The sequence below is a fragment of the Aedes albopictus genome, chromosome 2 (assembly GCF_035046485.1).
Source record: "Aedes albopictus strain Foshan chromosome 2, AalbF5, whole genome shotgun sequence".
Taxonomy (NCBI): Eukaryota; Metazoa; Arthropoda; class Insecta; order Diptera; family Culicidae; genus Aedes; species Aedes albopictus.
Genome location: NC_085137.1, coordinates 506,053,779 through 506,073,936, shown reverse-complemented (window position 1 = coordinate 506,073,936; position 20,158 = coordinate 506,053,779). Strand labels below are relative to the sequence as shown.

The window sequence follows — 20,158 nt, the reverse complement described above, 5'->3', positions numbered from 1 at the left end:
ACGATATATAGTATGTGGCGTGTCATGAAATAACGCGAAAGCGTCAAAGTGTTGTCACTGGGAGCATTCAATTGGGATCTGCTTCATAACCAATTTCTTGTCGTGGGAAATTTCTCAGCTAGCTTCCAACCAATTCAGATGAAATTTTGGAATGCAATAAGCCTTGTCAGACAAAAAAAAACAATCAAATCGAATATCTAAAAATTATCATAAAACCCTAATTAAATCATAAAAACTTGTGATTACATTAACTTAATAAAGTTGACGAAATCCGAAAGTCTGCATCAAACATTATTGAATGAATCACATATGTTTTGGTCTGTAAATGTTTTGATTTCTTCTCAAGAGTCTAAATCTATGCATATCAAAGTCTATCTTAGAAGCACAACATCCTTAAAAAAAAACTCGCCCGTCGTATGCAGCGCGTACGCAGTGCAGTTTTAGGAACAAAAAGACGCGCATCCTGAAAGGTTAAAGACTTCCCAAAAAAAACAAACTGATTCGATTTTTCAGTTGCAGTTATTAAATGAGACATCAGTGCTTGTTGTTAAAAGAAAAAAAAACACTAAGGAAAATACTGTTACACTGAAAAATATTAAGACAAAATGTTGAAAAACTATCAAAGTTATCCCGTGTTTCGGTAATTCAAAAATCTCTTCATGAACTTTAGAAACCTACCAGAATTCACAATCAGGGCATCTTGTAGTAATATCTTCAAAAAAGAATATGCTACCTACAACTGTAAAACACATTCTTCGCGTTGTTTCCAATTATGTTAACCCTGTAGTACTTTTTATCTCAATTTGATTTGAATATCATTTTCCGTCATCTAAAATTGATAAAAACGTGTTTTGAAAGGATATTCTTTTAAATTCGCGATTTTGGGAAGTTTGATGTTTGATTTTTCCGATTTGATGTTTTCGAATATCCCTTCACTTTTATATTTTTCATAGAAGCTTATCTGGGAATTTATATTTTATAATAAACTAGCTGTCCCGGCAAACGTCGTACTGCCTGCCTACTGTGTTTTTTGACATACAGATCCAAAGCGATGTTGCCCGCAAATTGATTTGTATGGGAGCCCCCTTTCCAGTGATGGGAGGGGTCCCACACCATGCTAAGAACCTTCCCCGGTCCTAAAATCATCCACATACAAAATTTCACGCCGATCGGTTCAGTAGTTTTCGAATCCATAAGGTTCAGACAGACAGACATACAGACCGAAATTCATTTTTATATATATAGTTATAGATTTTAGAATAAAAACGAAAATATTTTAAAACTTTATGATTATTATTTAAATAGAGGCGAATGACTCAAGTTAAAACCTCTTTAATAAATAATATGTAATAATAATAATAATAATTTAAATATTTTAATTTTTTTACATGGAAAATTTCGTTTGCCGTGTAACTACAAGAAATATAATTTTAGAGTGTATTCAACTCCCTTAAACTGTTTCACTAAAATAGAATGATTGAGGAAATTTTTTAAATAGGGAAAATTGTGTATTTTCGTCAGTTGTGTTCTCTTCGAAAACGTTTTGAGTAATGGGAAAACGGTCTTACCATAATATACACTATATATGTACTAAGGTGGCCCACGCTTATACGAAAATCAAAAATTACGAAAAATGCCAAGTCTTACCTCCTAAATCAGTTGTTTTGGACTCCCAGAAGCTGCGATCAAAAGTTGATCAAAATCGATTAAGCCTAAGGGGGCGCTCAACAAGCTTGAAGTTTATATGGGAAAACTTGGCCTAATGTACGCAAAAATCTTAAGTTTTCAAATTTAGCCGCTAGATGGCGCAGTAAGCATTCAATAGTTAAACCCTTTGGTAATATTGTAGGTGACTATATGCTAAAGAACTTTGTCGAAGACCGCCAAGGGATCCGACGTATGTGAAAAAAGTTATACCCTAGGCAAAGTGAAGCATGTACTGGAAAAACGACAATAATGTTTTACCTCACTTTGCCTAGGGTATAACTTTTTACACAGATGTCGGATCACTTTGCGGTCTTCGACAAAGCTGTTTGGCATATAGTCTCCTACAATAATATCAAAAGGTTTAACTATTGCACGCTTACAGTGCCACCTAGCAGCTAAATTCTAACACTTCAAATCTCGGCATACATTTGGCCAAGTTTTCCCATAAAAATTTCAAGCTTGTTGAGCGCCCCCTTAGGCTTAATCGATTTTGCTCAAATTTTGAACGTAGCATCTGGGAGTCCAAAACAACTGATTCAGTAGGTAAGACTTGGCATTTTTCATTTTTTGTTTATCATATAAGTGTGGGCCATCCTACTATATACATTTTTTTTGTTTTTTTTTTTTTAACAAAATCTCCGAATCCACATTTACTTACAGCGCAGACTGCGTGGATGTTTGATTGATGAAATTAGGAATAGATTTATATTAAATTAAACATATTTGCAATTTAGTTTATAATATTGCCAGCACTTAAAAAAATAAACACAAAAAAAAACAAAACTTTTACAAGACAGAAAAGTAAATTATTCAAAAGAGTTTTGCCGAGTTTTTTTTTCGTTTTATTTGTTCTTCTATGCTTTCAATACCCGATTGAACTCATGGTACCAAAATCTGTTAAGCTCAGTTTAGTTATAGGATATAAAATATCAAAATTTAATTCATTTAAACCTTTAATATGCCTATTTTTTTTATTTGTGAATTTTATCTATGGATAATTCTTCACACTTATAACTTATGTTTTACGATATTAATTTAATGCAACTTGTTTGTGCTCTGCCCAAAAAAGGAGGAAGAGCTATTCAGTACCAGTATTGTCATGAGAAAATGTCAATATGAGCTTTACAATGGAGGTCAGGGGCATTTAAGGGTGAGAGAACGAGCTTGGTGGTCTAGTGGCTAACGATTCTGATTCGTATGCAGAAGGTCCTGGGTTCAATCTCTGGCCCATCCCTTTCCTTCTACTTTGTGTCTTTCTATCTACTTTCTTTCTTTCTCTTCTCTACATATACAACTCATAACTCATACATCATAAGTTCAAACCCATCGCTAAAATCGAAACGGGTTGAAAAATCCGTTTCTCTTCCTTCCAAATTCCATAGCACAGTGTCAATCTATCATATAATGCCTACAAGTTATGCAACCAAGCGAACTGTGCATCTTCTGCTTCAGAGCAATTTACACATAATCTATCATCTAAATATATTACCCACCTATGGACCGCATCACCAAACAAAAGGTGACTCCCAGATTTCAGATCCTACTCTAATAAAAATATCTCATCCCGTGCTGGTTGTGGGGATGCAGAGTGCTCTTGGTCTCTAGTAGCATTCTGTGAAGAACTAGCATAAGCTAAAATTCACAAAAATAAAAAAAAATGATTAAAAAGGAACTCTAGTACTAGGAGCTACTTAGCAACAACCATCACACTCTAACATTTCTTTCCATTCCCAACTGACTGTAAAGACTTGAACGGCGCCGGTATTGATCCAAAAATGTTTGAGCTGCTTAAATTGCACTTTGAGAATAAATGGAGTGTACCAGGGTCTTGTTCAGTTGGATCTCAGTGCAATTCATACCACTTCCAATCAATAACAGAAGGAAAAACTATTGACATGTACAGTCAGTCTAAGCTTATCTAAGCTAAAAGACCCAAAGGATGTTTCAGGAAGATCTAACCGGGGGTGGGAAATGGGCATCTTAGCGGGGAGAAATAGAGGGTCTCAGGGAGGCATTCAAAGTGGAAATATGACGAAGCAAAACCATGAATTTTCGAGAACTGCCATTCGAAGCACTGAACCCAGTTATGCACATATTCAATTGGTTTCGGGCCAGTTGGCCGAACTCCATTTGACCGTCCGTGGGTCGTTTGGTCGAATGCTGTTTGGTCGAAAAATGAACGACACAATCAAGACAAAAACTTGTTCAGAATACGTGATTTTTCACTTCATATGTGTTTTTGGGAAGTTCTTATGTGACATTAAAAAAAACATACCTAAAAATTCAAATTTCACTAAATAGTAAATCGTGGATAACAGTAAAACGGATAGAAAAAACGCCATGCTGCCTTCGGCAAAGATTTTCCTCATACATTTTCCTATCATGTTATGGAAATTGATTTAAATTAGCATTAGGTTGGGATACTTTTTATGTATATCAAAAAAAATGACAAAATTTTGTAAATTCAAATATACAGTATCAAAAATTTACCTGCAAAACATGTCGTTATTTATTTTTTTCCCAAGTAGTTTAGATCTATGCCAAGATGTGAAAAATATAAAAATGGTGCTTATTGCCAATTTTTGTACGATAATAAATATTTTTATGAAATATATTACGAGAAATGACCATTTTTTTTAAATCTCGCCGGGGTGACCTCTAAACGTCATTTATGAAAGTTGCCGTCATACAAAAGTGTGTTTCTAATACTCTTAGCTATCATTTGCAGGGTGAGCCCTCGAGCGTTTTGACTATGTGCAATTTTGGAACACTCTAATCTGCATCCGCCCACGCACATCAACACCCTTAACAGATAGCTTGAAGAACACTCTTTCTGATAAGGGTGATGATGTGCGTGGGTGGATGCAGATAGGCCATACAGAGACAAAAACATGATTGTTTACGCAAAGCAGATAGGCCTTTTAAAATGTTAGGCTAGAATTCGGCCAAACGACCCATTTGGCCAGATGGCATTCGACCAAATGACGTTCGACCAAACGACATTCGACCAAACGGCATTTGGCCAGATGGCCGGACACCTTTTCAATTTATGTACCACCTGTCCATTGCGTAAAAAGTTCAGTTTCAGTGTACAATGTAATTATACGCCACACAACTTGCCTATATCACCACTCATCGTTACAATTACGAACGAATAACAAATTTGATATTGTTTTGGCATTTAAATAACCCGTTTTGTTTTGAATTTGTTATTGTTATTATCGATACAAAATGTTGGTCTGTATTTTTATTATTTGACCGCCCATTTGGCCGATGCAAATATTTTATTTTTTTGCGAGATCTTTCATCGAGGGGGGTATAAACATAAATTAGGAACAAACAAAACTAAAAAAATACTTGAAAAATTAAAAGGTTTAATCATTATTGGAAAAATGTTTTTCAATTATCATGAGAATGTTATTTGGAAGTAATTTTACTATGGGAAATTGAGTCATGAGAGCCAAGTTCTTTTTTAACCCAAAATTTAATAGTTGCGTCTGCCTTACTGCCAATTTTTAACAGGTCTAGGCATCAATAACATATCTTGATATGATTGTGATATTTTATTCTGATCAGTTATTTTGTCTATCAAAACTTCGGCGAAAATTTCTTCGACAAAGCTGCAGCATCCAACAGTATTCATGCATTACTTCACAAATGAACTTCGAAGAATAAATACATTGTATCAGAAAATCTTCCAGTAATGGTACTAAGAAATTTTCTGCTGTCATTCTTAAAAATCAACCACAGATAAGTAACTTTACAACATCTGCTCTCATATTATTAGTGTAAGCGTTCCAACAGTTTCTTTTTGCCAACAGTTTCTCTACGAATGACTGTAATATCTTTTGCTAAAAATATTCCATGTATTTTTTCAGAAATTTCTTCACGGAGTTTAAATGCGTACCATAATTTTTAAAACTTTTTTTATCCTCTACGAATACTTTGTAATCTCTTTTCAAGCTCAATGCTTCTGACGAGTTTTAACAAATCTTGCGCAAATGTGTCAATAATCTTCTAAAAAATTCGCCAGAAATCCTTTTAGTGATAAATATTTTTGGTTGTCCCCAGGAGAAGTCTGACGTTCAATTGTGTGAAACAGTATTGCAGATACGCTATGAAGCCAATTGAACATAATTCGACATGATGCTTTACAGATAGTTAAGGCTTGGTGTTAAAAAAAAAAATTTTTCAGTAAAAATATCCTTAAATATGTCTTGCTTCCAGAATCCGTATGCCCTTAATTCAAAAAAATTCAGCGTGCATTTTGTTTGAATATTGTGAACGTTTTTAATGCAAACAGCATTCAATAGGTTACAACAGTTTTTAATATAAACCGGCAACTGCGTGTTCAAAACTAGCAAAAAAGCACTCGAACGAAAAGCATTGTTCGTCTAGAACCAGACATGGGCGACATGACACACCTGATATCGAGTACAAATACATTGAAGCGACAGCCAATATTGAACTTCGATTCAAAACGGTGAGACAAAAATGTTTCGAACGCTCGAAAATGATATTAACGTGTCCCACGAGCCCATTCAAACCTTCAATCAATTCGGGGCGTGATATCAATGACTCTTTTTCTGCCATTGACTACGGTGATAACGAGACTACAACGTTCCAAAAAGTGCCTACCAACTACATAGCTAGATGCATACTCTCTCGGTTGGTATGGATGGCGTGAAAATGTGGGTGCAACACTCGGTAAATGAAATCCATTCCAGTTCACATCACACCGGTTGTCCATCCATCAATCTTCTCACCCAAGGTGGTGCTGGACGGGTAGGTACCAAGCCGTTCGAAATTGAGATTATACTGACTGCCAGTCGTCAGTCAATCTAGCCGGGCTCTTCCATTTCGAGCGAATAACGTTCGGTATCAGCACTGCGGCAACAAGCAACGCTCCGTCATATTGAAGTTGAGAGAAGGTATGCTAGGGTCTTTCGTACGAATTTTTCGGTATTCAGTTCAAGCAGGAATTCAGTTCAATTTCCGCTGCGTTTCTGCTACTTTTCGATACGGTTGGTTGCACCAACACCCTTTGACCTTTTTTTAATCGAACATCTTCATAGGATTTAAGTGAAGTCATGTGGACGAGTTGCCACCCCCGGTAACTGGTGCGCCTTGTCAATTGAAACTGAGAGTGTATTTGTTCCACTTGGCGTAATCAAGCCAATTTCCGGATTGGGTGGGCGCTGTGCTTTGCCTTACAGTAGGAATTAACACTAATGGAAAAAAGCTGCCCGAGTGCCAACTGGCAGCATTCAATGTAGAGGATGTGGGCCAGTGGTTCTCGATTTTTTTCATACCCTGCATTTCCAATCACGTGTCTGAATTTCGGAAAAGCTTTATTCGTTTGGTTTTCATTAGAAAAAAAATGAAACAAAATCTCTGAAAAATTTTATATTTCAGTATTCTTTATAAAATCAAGAAAGTACTAAGGACCCAGTTGTTCAGCTATGCCATACTGAGAGTCGCTGGATTTGATTAATGGTAATAAAATAAATAAAAATTATAAAAAAAATAAAAATAAAAATAAAAAAAAACAAAAAAAATGGTTGGATAGGCGTTTTGTGTAATGAGCAAGAGTACCTTCGTATTTACATGCTTCATAATATGAATGCAACAATCAATGGCCGATTGGCAAAGATAGCTGTTAATAAATAGCAGTAAATGCGATCATAGCACACTTACACAGCAAAAAATAAATGCAACCCGCCCGATGTAACTCACTCCGATGTACTAAATAATCAATGTAATCACGATTCCTATGCACGATTACATCGTTTTGATGTAAAATCTTTTGTTCTTATGTGTACATCGTCCTGTGTAATATTCATGCAACCGACGTATTGATCGGGTTGCAGCAGTTCAGATGTAATATTACACAACAGTTTTTTCTGTGTAGCTGGGAAGCAGTTGGGGATGCAAGTTAAAAGGAAGGAGGTAGTTGAAAACCACTACCGCTGCTGGCTGTTAATCCTGAAACAGTTGGTTGGGGTTGGAGACAAGCAACTGCAGTAATTAAAACCCATAGGCCCAATCCATATTAACCGTCCCTCGTAGCAGTGGGGATACCAGTTGAGCGGATCTGCTCCAGCAGGAGGCCAAAACCAACCAGCAGCATGCTGGGTGACACATCTCTACTGCAAGCCTCTGGCACTGGTACTGGTATGTAACGTGGCGAAACGAATGAAGCTACGGATGAATTATGGACGCACTATCCGGAGGCTAACGAAGCGAGCGACCACCACGCGCAGTCGGGTAGCCAAGCAATTAGCTTTTCTTGTCCCTTGCTGAGAAAGTTGCCGGCCCTTGCTGGTTTTCTCGGGTGAATGGGCCACCAGAGCAAGGGATGCGTTTGTGTTATACATGATCCAACCGGGGTGACACAACCGGAATGAATTGGGCGAGGAAAAATGCTTTACCGAGCGGGGGTAATTTGCTCCAACGTCTGGATAATTAGAATAATTTGGCAATTTGTTCAGCGTAGCTTGTTGGAGTTCGGTGTGCAACCAAGAGAAAGCACATCACTAGGCTTCCGATAAGTTTGTAGAATACTGGTATGTGTAAGGCGAACTACTTCGGCACACACAGTGAAATCCTTGTTTTCTTTTCTTGGAAATGTGAAACGCAAAGACTGAAGGAAGGATTTTCACAGTAGATGGATAGGGGCATTTTACTCGATCCATCACCGAGGGGTTTAGTTAAATGTGTACTCAAAGATTACAATTTGTTCGGACAACATCCTAATAGCCGGTGCAGAGCTCTATCTTACCAGTAGCAAGTAGCATTGTGCATTCGAGATTACTTTTCACAAGGTGTATATTTGAGGTTACTCTTCACAACCATCTTCCCCATACCAAATATAATACCCATATTGCATGGTTTTAGAGGATAAACCACAATCAAATAACCGCCATCTTGAATTTAGTGCCGCCATCTTGGATTTTAGACAACCAGTTTGAATATGTACTCTGATCGCCTCTTTTGGACTCCGAACATCTTCTCCATACCAAATATACCCGTAATGCATGGTTTTAGCGCTTAAACACCTTCAAACAGCCGCCATGTTGAATTTAGAGCCGCCATCTTGAATTTGAAATCGCCATCTAGACTACTCTGGTCGCCATTTTTGGACTCCAGACATCTTTTCCATGCCAAATAAACCCATATTTCAAGGTCTTAGAGCCTAATACACCATTAAATAGTCGCCATCTTGAATTTGAAGCAGCCATCTTAGATTTTAGACCACCATCTTGAATGATCTGATCACCACTTTTGGACTCCGGACATCTACCCCATACCAATGCATAGTTTATGCCCATAATGCATAGTTTTAGGGCCTAAAACACCATAGAACAGCCGCCATCTTGAATTTAAAGCTGCCATCTTGGATTTTAGATCGCCATTTTGAATACTCTGGTCGCCATTGTTGGTCTCCAGATATCTTCCCCATGCAAAATATACCCATACTGCGTGGTTTAGAGCCCAAAATACCATTTAACAGCCGCCATCTTGAATTTGGAGCTGCCATATTGGATTTTAGACCGCCATCTTGAATTTTGGGCCGGCATCGTAGATTGTCTGGTCTTCGGTGATGTTTTCCGCACAATATTCGTCAACTATGCTAAAGGTTACAAACATTGCCGCAGTTTTATGTGTCGCATGATGGGGCTTGGTTCAGTTTTATATACGGCCAGTTCTAACGGTGCTAGTCCGGATCACTGAAATGGTCATAACTCCGGAACGCCTTGGCCGATCCGGACCATTTTTGGTAGAAAACAATGCGATAAGATTCCGGTTCGATTCGAGCCATAATTCGAAAAATCGAGCAATGGGAAGTGCCTTAAAAGTGAGTGAATTTATTTTGCGCACAGACATACATACATACACACATACATACATCATCTCAATTCGTCGAACTGAGTTGATTGGTATATGAGTCTTGATCCTCCAACTCTTTTTTTTCGAAAAATCGTGTTTTGAGCGAACATATCTGCCGTGTGCACCATAGTTGTCCCATGTTAATAGGGATTCCCATAGAACATGGGACAACTATGCTGCGCTTGGCAGATACAGCCTTTTCAGTACACTTAGTGGACGATAAAGGCAAAAATAAAAACTTATAGGGGAACTTACGTATTTTCGGCCGTTTTGTTCTCTATTGTCACCCTATCACTAAATATCTAATTTTGAGTAAAAACGGCCAAAAAATTGTCTTTAACTTCAATTTTACATGATCAAATCAAGTTTTAAGGCATATAGATAGTGGCAGTTTTTGGTGAAAATTATCATAAAAATAAATAGGTAGTTTGACGAATAGCTTGTTTAGGACATATTTAGGCAACAAAAATAACTACAAATGCACGCTAAGAGATGATATATAGGTCAAGCAAACATCCAGGTTTCAACACCTTTCAAAAATAAGCCGCAGTTTACTGCATACATTGAAATTTAATCTACCCTTGTGATACATTATTTTTTTGCGACCAGGGATTCGCTTAGAAATTCTTTCAGAAACTTTTGAAGAGATTTTTTTATTTTCCAGAGGATTCCTCCAGGAATTCTTTCACAAATCCCCCAGAAATTCATTCGGACTTTTTTAACAGGGATTGTTTAAGAGATTGCTCCAGGAGTTGCCACCTGGGATGATTCGCAGAATTAACATAAAGAATTATTTGTGTGTGCATGGCTGTCTTCAGAAATTTCCCAAGATTTTTTTCAGAAATTACTGCAGGAATTTTTAGGAAATTCGTCCAGAAATTTCTTGAGAAATTCCAACAATAGATATTCATTCAGAAATATCTCCTAAGATACATGATTTTTGGCCTATAAAATCCTCCAGAAATTCTTCCCGGCAGTTTCGGAGACAAAACGCTATTCAGACATTCCTCCAGGAATATCTCAGAATTAATTCAAAAATTTCGGCTTTGATTTCTTAAGAAAATCATTCAGAGTTTCCGCTTGAAACCTTTCCGGGTTATGAAAAAAATATTTCAGTAATTCCTCTAGGACTTCCTCATAAAGTTTATCCACGGGTTTCAGAAAACCATATAAAACACATTAGCCATAGAAGTTCTTCCACAAAATCGTTATAAAAACCGACAGAGAAAGAGAATTCGGAAATTGCTTCAGGGCATGCTTGAGAAATTCTCCCTGGGAGTCTTTTAATCAATTCAGCATTCCCCAAGAAATTTCTCTATTTTTTTTGAAAAACCTTACATGGGTTGCAGACGTTTTCCAAAGTACCCACGCTTGTAGAACATCTTTTATCGGTTTTTCCTACAGACTTCCTCAGAAATTCCCCCAAGGATTCTTTCAGATATCTTTCCGGAGATTTTCACGGAAAATCTGTCACGGATTTCTTCAGAAATTACTCCTGCGTTTATTTAAAAAAATCAAAGATATTTTTCCGAAGCTTTGGCCATAAATTCTTCCATGAATCTAGAAAATCTCTCCTGAATTTCTTCCAAAAACTCAAAAATTGCTCCAGAAGTTACTCCACTCCACGGATTTTTTTTAAAAATTCTTCCAAAAGTTACTTTAGAAATTCTAAGTACAGGGTGCGGCAGGAAAAAATGCGAAAAGTTGAAGACACTATTACACGCTAAAAATGGGATATATATGACTATTTTTTCATGACCGTGTATCAGTCAATGTCAATATTTTAGCACTACAAAATAAAAAATGAACATATTTGATGTTAAACATGTGATAATGTTAGCCTAATAAGTGGGTATCAATAAACTGCGCGCCCAATGGTCATAAAACAAAATGGCTAAAACAGTAAAAAATAGCATTAATTCAATGAAAAACCAGACCATACTGATCCAAAGCCATGTAGTTTCACATACTAGATGAAATACGAACATATGTATAATAAACAGAATGTGTATTGAGTTTTTCAAAGGTTCTGTATGTCTGTATGCGAATTAATGGAGTTAACTGAACTCACTTTTGGGAACTTTCCTTTCCCCGTACAAGTTGAAAACAATGGATAAACAGAAATAAAATGAATAACAACTTGTACGCTAAGACATAACATGTCATCCAGAATGGTTTTTCGTAATTCTGAACTTATTTTTAGGATTTTTTTGGCTTTTCAGTCCGATTGTGAGATCAAAAACAGCCTCATGTTCTCTTACTCCGACGTTTCGATCCGTATCGGTTCTTTCTCAAGCGTCGGAGTAAGAGAACATAAGGTTGTTTTTGATCTCACAATCAGACTGAAAAGCTAAAAGTCCTAAAAATACACTGCCCTTATTAAAGGTTTGTTCGAAGAATAAAAAGTTGCACACCAAACGAAAACTATCAAGGCTCAGTGTTGCCAATAGTAATACAATTGTAAAAAAGGAATTTATGATTCTTGCTTGATAATTTGATTTGATACAAAAGTTCTCATGTAGATTTTAAGAATAAAATTAAAATGTCTGGCAACACTTTCGTCAACCTTATTGTTTACATAGGTAGAATTTCAATTGAAATAAGGATTATAATACATAAATTTTAAATCTTAGCAATTTATTGTTATCCATTCTAATAAATCCATAATTGATAAACTGGCAACACTGTCATATCATAATTTTTACATAGATTTCTTTTCTCCGTGGTCTAAATCAGCCCAAAACACCTTTAAATTGCGTCGAAAAATGTTTACTTAGCGAAACATGTACATTGGACTTATTTTATACATTAGAGAAAAACGGTTTTCGAGCTTAAACACGCTGTATCTTTGAAACGACCTAAAAGACCTCGAGGAGTTAAGCTTTTTCGATTGGAAAATGTCTGATAAACACGATGCAATCAAAATTTTTTGAAACAAAATATACTCATTTGACGAAAAATCGATTTTAAATTTTTAAATTGAAAAATAACATGTTTGGCAACACTGTATCGAAAAAATAATATTTTTCCTGGATTCCTCCAACAATTTTCTTCAAAAAAGTCGAAGGTCACAAATGTGTATATGTTATAGTTTCAAAGCTGTAAATTAAGAAAAGGAAGGGAAAACTTGGATTTTTCTTGTATTGTCAAAGACGAGGGGTGCTGCCACGGGCCGAGGGGTGAGCCGATCGGCACCAAAATTTGGATTTTTTCTTCCTTCATTTAAACAAACATTCCAATAAAATTTGGTCAAAATCCGTGATGGTCGATAACACGTTTCTACTTTTTTTCGGTCACTTCATATGGAATGACCCATAAACAAATAAACATCCAAGAGCAAAACATCAAATCTGTACCCAAGTAAGGGGCTGTCCATAAACCACGTGGTCATTAGGGGGGGGGGGGGGGGGGGGGGGTTGGGGGCTGGTTCGGCCAATGACCATTTTGTATGGACAAATAAAAAAATTTGTATGGACTAATGACCACGCGGGGGAGGGGGGGGGGTCTAAAAAGTCCCAGAAAAATGACCACGTGGTTTATGGACAGCCCCTAACACACATGTCATATAAGAGCTACGGCAGTGCAAGTTTGGTTGTATAAAGTTAATTTGACGTTATTCTAACATTGTGTTGAAATAACGTCAAATTTACTTCTATTTAACCAAAACTTGCGCTACCGTAGCTCTTATATGACATGTGTGTTGCTTGGGTACTCGTAAAGTCATACCTGCTATACAGAGTAACGTTTTCTATGGTTATCAGAGGCGTCTCGTCGGCGTGTTCAACCGGTTCATTGCACAGGTATTCGATTTGGAAAAATAAATAGGAATTGTTTCACCATCCCAGTCTATGTCATTTTAATTTAACCTAAATGATATGGATTAAATGTTATATTAACACACAAACTTAAAAAAATGTTTTTACAAGACTTCAATACATTGCATCTCCGTTAGAACAAAAAATCTGGTGCGTACCACCCATCCCGCCACTATAAGACAGTCGCCCAACTACCCACCGTGAAACGGCTGAGAATCAAAACAAGCACACCGCACCTAGTTCAACTTTTTCTGTTGAACAAGCTCCCATAATATTATATGAACGCCCCAACATACTGCAATAGGTAGGATGTTCGTATACGGCTGGAGATGTAAATGTGTGAGATCAACCCGTTCTACAGGAGAATTTGAACAACGTTTGCTATCACATGCTGGGAGTCTCTCGTGCGCGTTTTTGTTTGACGCTAAAAATGATTCGCATAGGATTGAGTTTAAACTCATTCAAATCGCACATGACAATGCCTCCGCAGAAAACGGATTTCAGTAGAAAATGGTTTAATTACGTGAATGTCGCCATGTTCTTATCCAAAATCAAAAAGCGCTCTATGATTACAACTAAATTCTAGCAGAATCATTTTTGCTAAACCAACATACCGCTGTGTGAGCCACTCTCACCGTGTTGCGCCAAAAAGCGCGGTTAACTTGCATGCAGCTTGGCGTCGGTGTCTCTCATCGTGTTCAACCCACCGGCTTGAACGAGAGAGAAAAAACCAAGAAATAAGAGAGACTTTCCCACCGTCATTATTGCATGCTTTCAATGCGCGTGGCTTGCGCACCACCCAACCATGCGTACCTACTTGCTACTGAAGCTGAATGTGCTTTCATTTGACGTTTATTGCGTACATTATTCAGTGTCAAAATGCAATTCTTATTAAACTTTTCCTAGCCGGTCTGGTTTGTGTTGATCAACATAGGGTATGTGTGCCATCAGTAATCTCATGCTCCCATATTCATCCTAAAACTTATTTGAATCGGCTTTAACATTGAACCAAATTAACCCAGATGATCGTAAGGATTAGATTGATTAAGGTCCATTTCAGAATCTTTCTCACTACAGGTACTCTTCGATTTATTTATTTATTTATTTTAACTAAAATTTAGAAGAGGGAAAAGCCCCCTTGAGGTGATTTCCATTTGAAATCTTCCTCAAAAAGGCACAAAACCTCTTTATCTTTTCTAAAAAACATTATAATAAAAGGAATAAAAATCAGGCTCATCCGGAGTAATTCCATATCGGAGCCGAAGCCATCAAGGGAGTCCATGTGTCATCGCGATACCAAAGGTCAAGCTTGAAACATCAGTACGGGCATAGAAAATCATTCAAAAAACAAGGTATCTGAAAATAAAATGCAAGAAAATACAACAAAAAGTATCAAACAGAATAACATATATCAATTAAATAATTATAAATAAGTTTCATAATTGAAAGATTTTTTTGAGCCAAAACATCTCGAATAGATGCAGGAATAGTAAAACCCAAACTTGATATTTGATCAAAAAGAATCTGTCTGGGTAAAACGAATCTAGAACAATTCAACACTATGTGGTCTATGTCTTCATATGATACACCACATTCGCAAAGATTAGAGTCATTGATATTAATGCGGTATAAATAACAGTTACAAATGTAATGATTTGAAATGAGTCTAGAATAACAACAAATAAAATTTCGCCCAACAGATAGCTGTTTAAACCAAGGAATTTTTTTTACCCTTTGACAAATAGAATAACAATAACGCCCTTGATCACTCAAATTCCAAGAATTTTGCCACTCAATCATAGATATTTTCTTTAATTTTGGAAAATGTTCAGAAGGTAATATTACACGATTGTAGGTAATTCCACGTAAAACACCCAATTTTGCCAAATAGTCAGCTTGTTCATTGCCATATATCTTACAATGAGCTGGAACCCATATAAATTTAATGGTGTACCCTTGAGAATATAAATTAAACAATATTTCTTTAATAGAGAGTATTATGCGATGAGTTTTAATACTAAAGTTTATAGAATTCAAAGCCAAAAGAGAACTAAAACTATCAGAACAAATCATATAAATATTTGGTGCACAAGTTTGAATCAAACTACAAGCAAAATAAAGTGCTGTTAACTCAGCAACATAAATAGAACAAGGATTCTCCAATTTAAAAAAATGTGTTAGATAATGGTTAAATACACCAAAACCTGCAACCTCTCCAATCAAAGAACCATCAGTAAAATAAATTTGTTCAAGATCAACCCCAGTAAATTTTCGATTAAATAACAAGTGGGCAAAATTAATACGTAAGTGAGATGGAATAAGTTTCAATTCATGAAATAACGAAAAATCAATATAAGGTCGAAAAGAGTGTATCTGTATATTGAAGTCATAAAAACCAGGTGAAGAATCTGGTAAAATATTTTCAGTAGAACAATAAATAAATGAACCTAAAATTCTACTAGAATTGTTAATTTGAAATAGAGATTTCAGTATGTCAATAATGGGATGATTATTTGCAAAACATTGGAGTAAAAATTTACAATTAATCTCTTGAAAACGAATTTTTAATGGCATAACACCAGCTAAAACTTCAACTGATTTAGAATGAGTCGAATTCAATAATTTTAGAGAAATTTTCAAACAACGGAATTGAATTTTTTCAAGTTTAGCGAAATGAGTCTGAACAGCACTTCCGAAAGTAAAACAACCATATTCTATAACAGAACGAATAGTAGTTTTATAAAGAGTAATTAAATCATTGGGATGGGCTCCCCACCATGTTCCTGTAATCATTCTAAGGAAATTAATTCTTTTTGAACAAATTTGTTGAACATATTGTATATGAACATTCCACCTCAATTTGTAATCAAACCAAATGCCCAAATATTTATACTCAAAAACTTGATCAATTTGCTGATTATTGAAAAATAAGTGAATATCAACTGGTGATAACTTACGTGTAAATAAAACAAATTTAGTTTTTTGAACTGAGAATGTAAAACCATTATCATGGGCCCATGAATCAATATTATCTAACGCGCTTTGCATATAATGACGAATTACTTCTCTACACTTACCACTAATAGAAATTGCTTTATCATCTGCAAACTGAATAAAATATCATCCATTAGGAATAACTGAGGCAATATCTCTGGTGAATAAATTATAAAGAAATGGACTTAGGCAAGAACCTTGTGGAAGTCCGAAATAACTATTACGAACCATTCTTGAGGACCCATTATGAAAAAAATGCATTATTTTAAATGAAAAGAGATTACACAAAAAATTTGAAAGAATTAAAGGAATCTTACAACTATTCATTTTATCAAAAAGCAAATCTATTAAAACAGAATCGTATGCACCAGATACATCAAGAAATGTAGTAACTACATCTTGTTTTCTATTAAAAGATAATTCAATATTGGGTTTCTTGTTGATGTTTAGACTACTGTGATAATTTGAGAATCCACTGAATCATCATTTCCCAGCGACATTTCACACTAATTAAACTGATTTTGTTTACCTGTTGTGCATCCGACGCCCCTGTGATGAACTCAACGGAACTTGTGTATGCCAGCCGCTGCGAAGTCGTGTGCGAAATTCGACTGTGATGATAATGAATTTCGGCCGAGTCTAAATGGGTGCAAATGTCGCAATATGAGAAGCTAACAACGCAACACAATCACGAGTTCCGCGACCCTTTCTAAACCCATATTGAGAGGATGAAAAAATGTTATTTTTTTCTGCCCATAATTCGAGACGATTCAAAATCATTCTTTCCATCAATTTACGAAGGCAAGATAGTAAACTTATTGGTCTTCTACTGTCAACTAATGCAGGATTTTTTCCAGGTTTTAAAATACTAACTACTTTGATAAAACGCCATTCTAATGGAAAAACATTCTGTAACAAAAACGAATTATATAAAGAAAGTAAATGTAACTTCCCATCAATTGGCAAATTTTTCAACAAAATAAATTTAATGTTATCAATCCCCGGTGCAGTATTGTTAGTGATTGACAATGCTAATTCCATTTCTTCAATGGAAAATTCAATGCAAAGCTCAGGAAAATAATTGTGAGTTTGATGGGTTTTAAATTTAATAGCGGGAGGAACGAAATCAGGACAAATTTTCGAAGCAAACTTATCAATCCATTCTTCAGAATATTCCGAAATATCTGGGACAGAAGCATTATAATTTCTCAAATTACGAGCAACAGACCACAACTTAGACATTGAGGTCTCAGAATCAAGATTTGCGATAAAATTTCTCCAATAATTTCTTTTTTTGAATTTAGTGACTCTAGTGAACTGAGCTTCGCTTTTACAATATAAAATATAGTGCTCCCTGGAACCCGAACGACGAAAAGTTTTGAACGCAATAGATTTATTTTGCATAGCAACCGTACAATCACTATCCCACCAATAAGAAGGATTTTTATATTTTAATGAATTAAAATTATTTTTATTATTTTGAGATTTTTGTAAACAATGAACTAATATTTTTGAGAAACTGTTATAATTTTGAACGGGATCAAGTGAATTGTTAAAATTAATCAAACTTGAAGAAACTAAATCCGAAAATTTGTCCCAATCTACATTTTTTGTCAAATCAGGAACTTGTGGATTTTGACAAGAATGATCTCGAAACGGGCTTTGAATGCTAATAATAATTGGTAAATGATCACTTCCATTTGGATCATCTATAGTTTTCCAATGGGTTTTTAAGGATAAAATATTTGAACAAATAGATAAATCAATACATGAATGATGAGCAGGAGGCACAGCGACCCTGGTGAAAGACCCATCATTTAGAATAATTAAATTGAGTTCATCTATCATGTCCATGATCAGAGAACCCCTACCATCAGTCCTATCACTACCCCAAGCTAAATTATGAGCATTAAAATCTCCAAGTATATAAAACGGAGAAGGTATGTTATTTAAAATAGAATTAATATCAGTTAACGAAAATCTGGCATTCGGAGGAATATATAAACAAACAATTGAAAATTCCAAACCCCCATACTTAACGCAAACAGCAACATACTCTATTTGCAAATCTAATGAAAAATCTAAATACTTAAATTCTATATTCTCACGAATCCCAATCAAAACACCACCATATGAATTGCAACGATCCTTACGAATAATATTAAAACGTGGAATACGAAAAGATTTCGTTTCCACCAACCACGTTTCATTTAAACAAAAAATGTCTAAATTGTGATAATTTATTAAAGATTTGAGCCTATCAATTTTTGGAATAATACTACGGCAATTCCACTGCAAAATGTTCAATTTATTTTTATTATTTAGAGCCATTACGAAGAAAACAAAGCACTAATGAGGGGTCCAAAAGAATTCAACTTTTCAAGAATTGAAACCAAAAAGGGTAAAATCATTTTTATAATTTTTTTCCAAAAATCACTGAGACCCAAAAGTTCCACTAAATCTTCCAAAATAGATGAAATTGAACTACAACTATCTGAATTTTCATTATTGTGAGGATTAGTTTTTGTACTATTTTCAGGATCAATTTTTTGGAAACCAGGAATGATACGAGGAGGAGATTTCAAAGGAGGAAAATGAGATTCATATGATGTTGATGCTTGTGGATTCAAATGGTCATCATAATTTACAGATGATTTAAAAGTCTTTTTCCTTTTAACAGGCGGTTTGTAAACATAATTATTCTGAGCATTTGAATCTTCTTCAACAACTACATCAGCTAATGGAGTAAACATGTTAGCAGTAGGAGCTTCAGAAGTCGCTTGAATAACTTCTGAGTAAGATAATTTATTTTTATTTTTGATTTTTTGATTAAGCCGTTGCTGATGGGTAATGTACACAGAACAATCCTTTAAAGAATTATGCTTTTTACTACAATATATACAAAAATCAGAATGTTTGCTACAATCAGTCGAAGCATGACCTTCACCACATTTTGAACATTTGGGCTTGTTAGAACAAAACTGTGAGGTATGACCAAAAAGTAAACAATGTTCACAGTGCATAATTTTGGGGAAATAAAGTCTAACATTGAAAATTACATTATTAACAATAACAAAATCTGGAAGGACAGATCCTGCAAATGTTATTTTAATGCAGTTAGAATGTTTATAGAAGGTATCTTTATCAGTAAAAAATTGTTTCGATAAACGCATACAGTCCAAAATTTTTACTGGAGAAATTGATTTATTTTTGAATATCCCAGAACCATGACTAATAATATCATCACAGTTCAAATCTTCATCGTAAATGATGCCGTTAATCTCACATGAATCACTAGGAGCATAAACTCTGTATAAATCACAAAATAATTTTGATTCTAACAACGAGTTGGCATCATCACGAGAACCAAAAATAATTCTCAGCTTATCCAAAGAAATTTTTTTAATTTCCTTCACAGATTTGAATCGTTTGTAAATCTCTGCAGAGATCAACAAAACATTGATTGGTTTTTCCTTTTTGCGAAAGTATACAGCAAAAGGACCAATAAATGTTGAAGGATATGTTTTAATACGAAAAGGTTTGGAAGAAATTTCCTTCGAATTCAAATTCTCCGCAGGCATTGTTCCATCCCCGTCAGTTTCCATAATAGGAAAATGACGGGGGTAAATTAGTAAAGGAAATACAATGAAAAATAAAACCAAATAAAATTACAACAAAAAACTGTAAAATAAAAGTATACTTCACCAAACAACTTCGATAAAAGCTTGAAGGTTCAGCAGCTTCACACTCCG

General features: G+C 35.4%; 1 protein-coding gene across 1 annotated transcript in view; it reads left to right on the top strand.

Annotated features, from left to right (window-relative positions):
- The window catches only part of LOC109410364 (BAI1-associated protein 3), a 400,368-nt gene that overhangs the window by 80,545 nt on the left and 299,665 nt on the right, over positions 1–20,158 (top strand). The window lies entirely within an intron of this gene.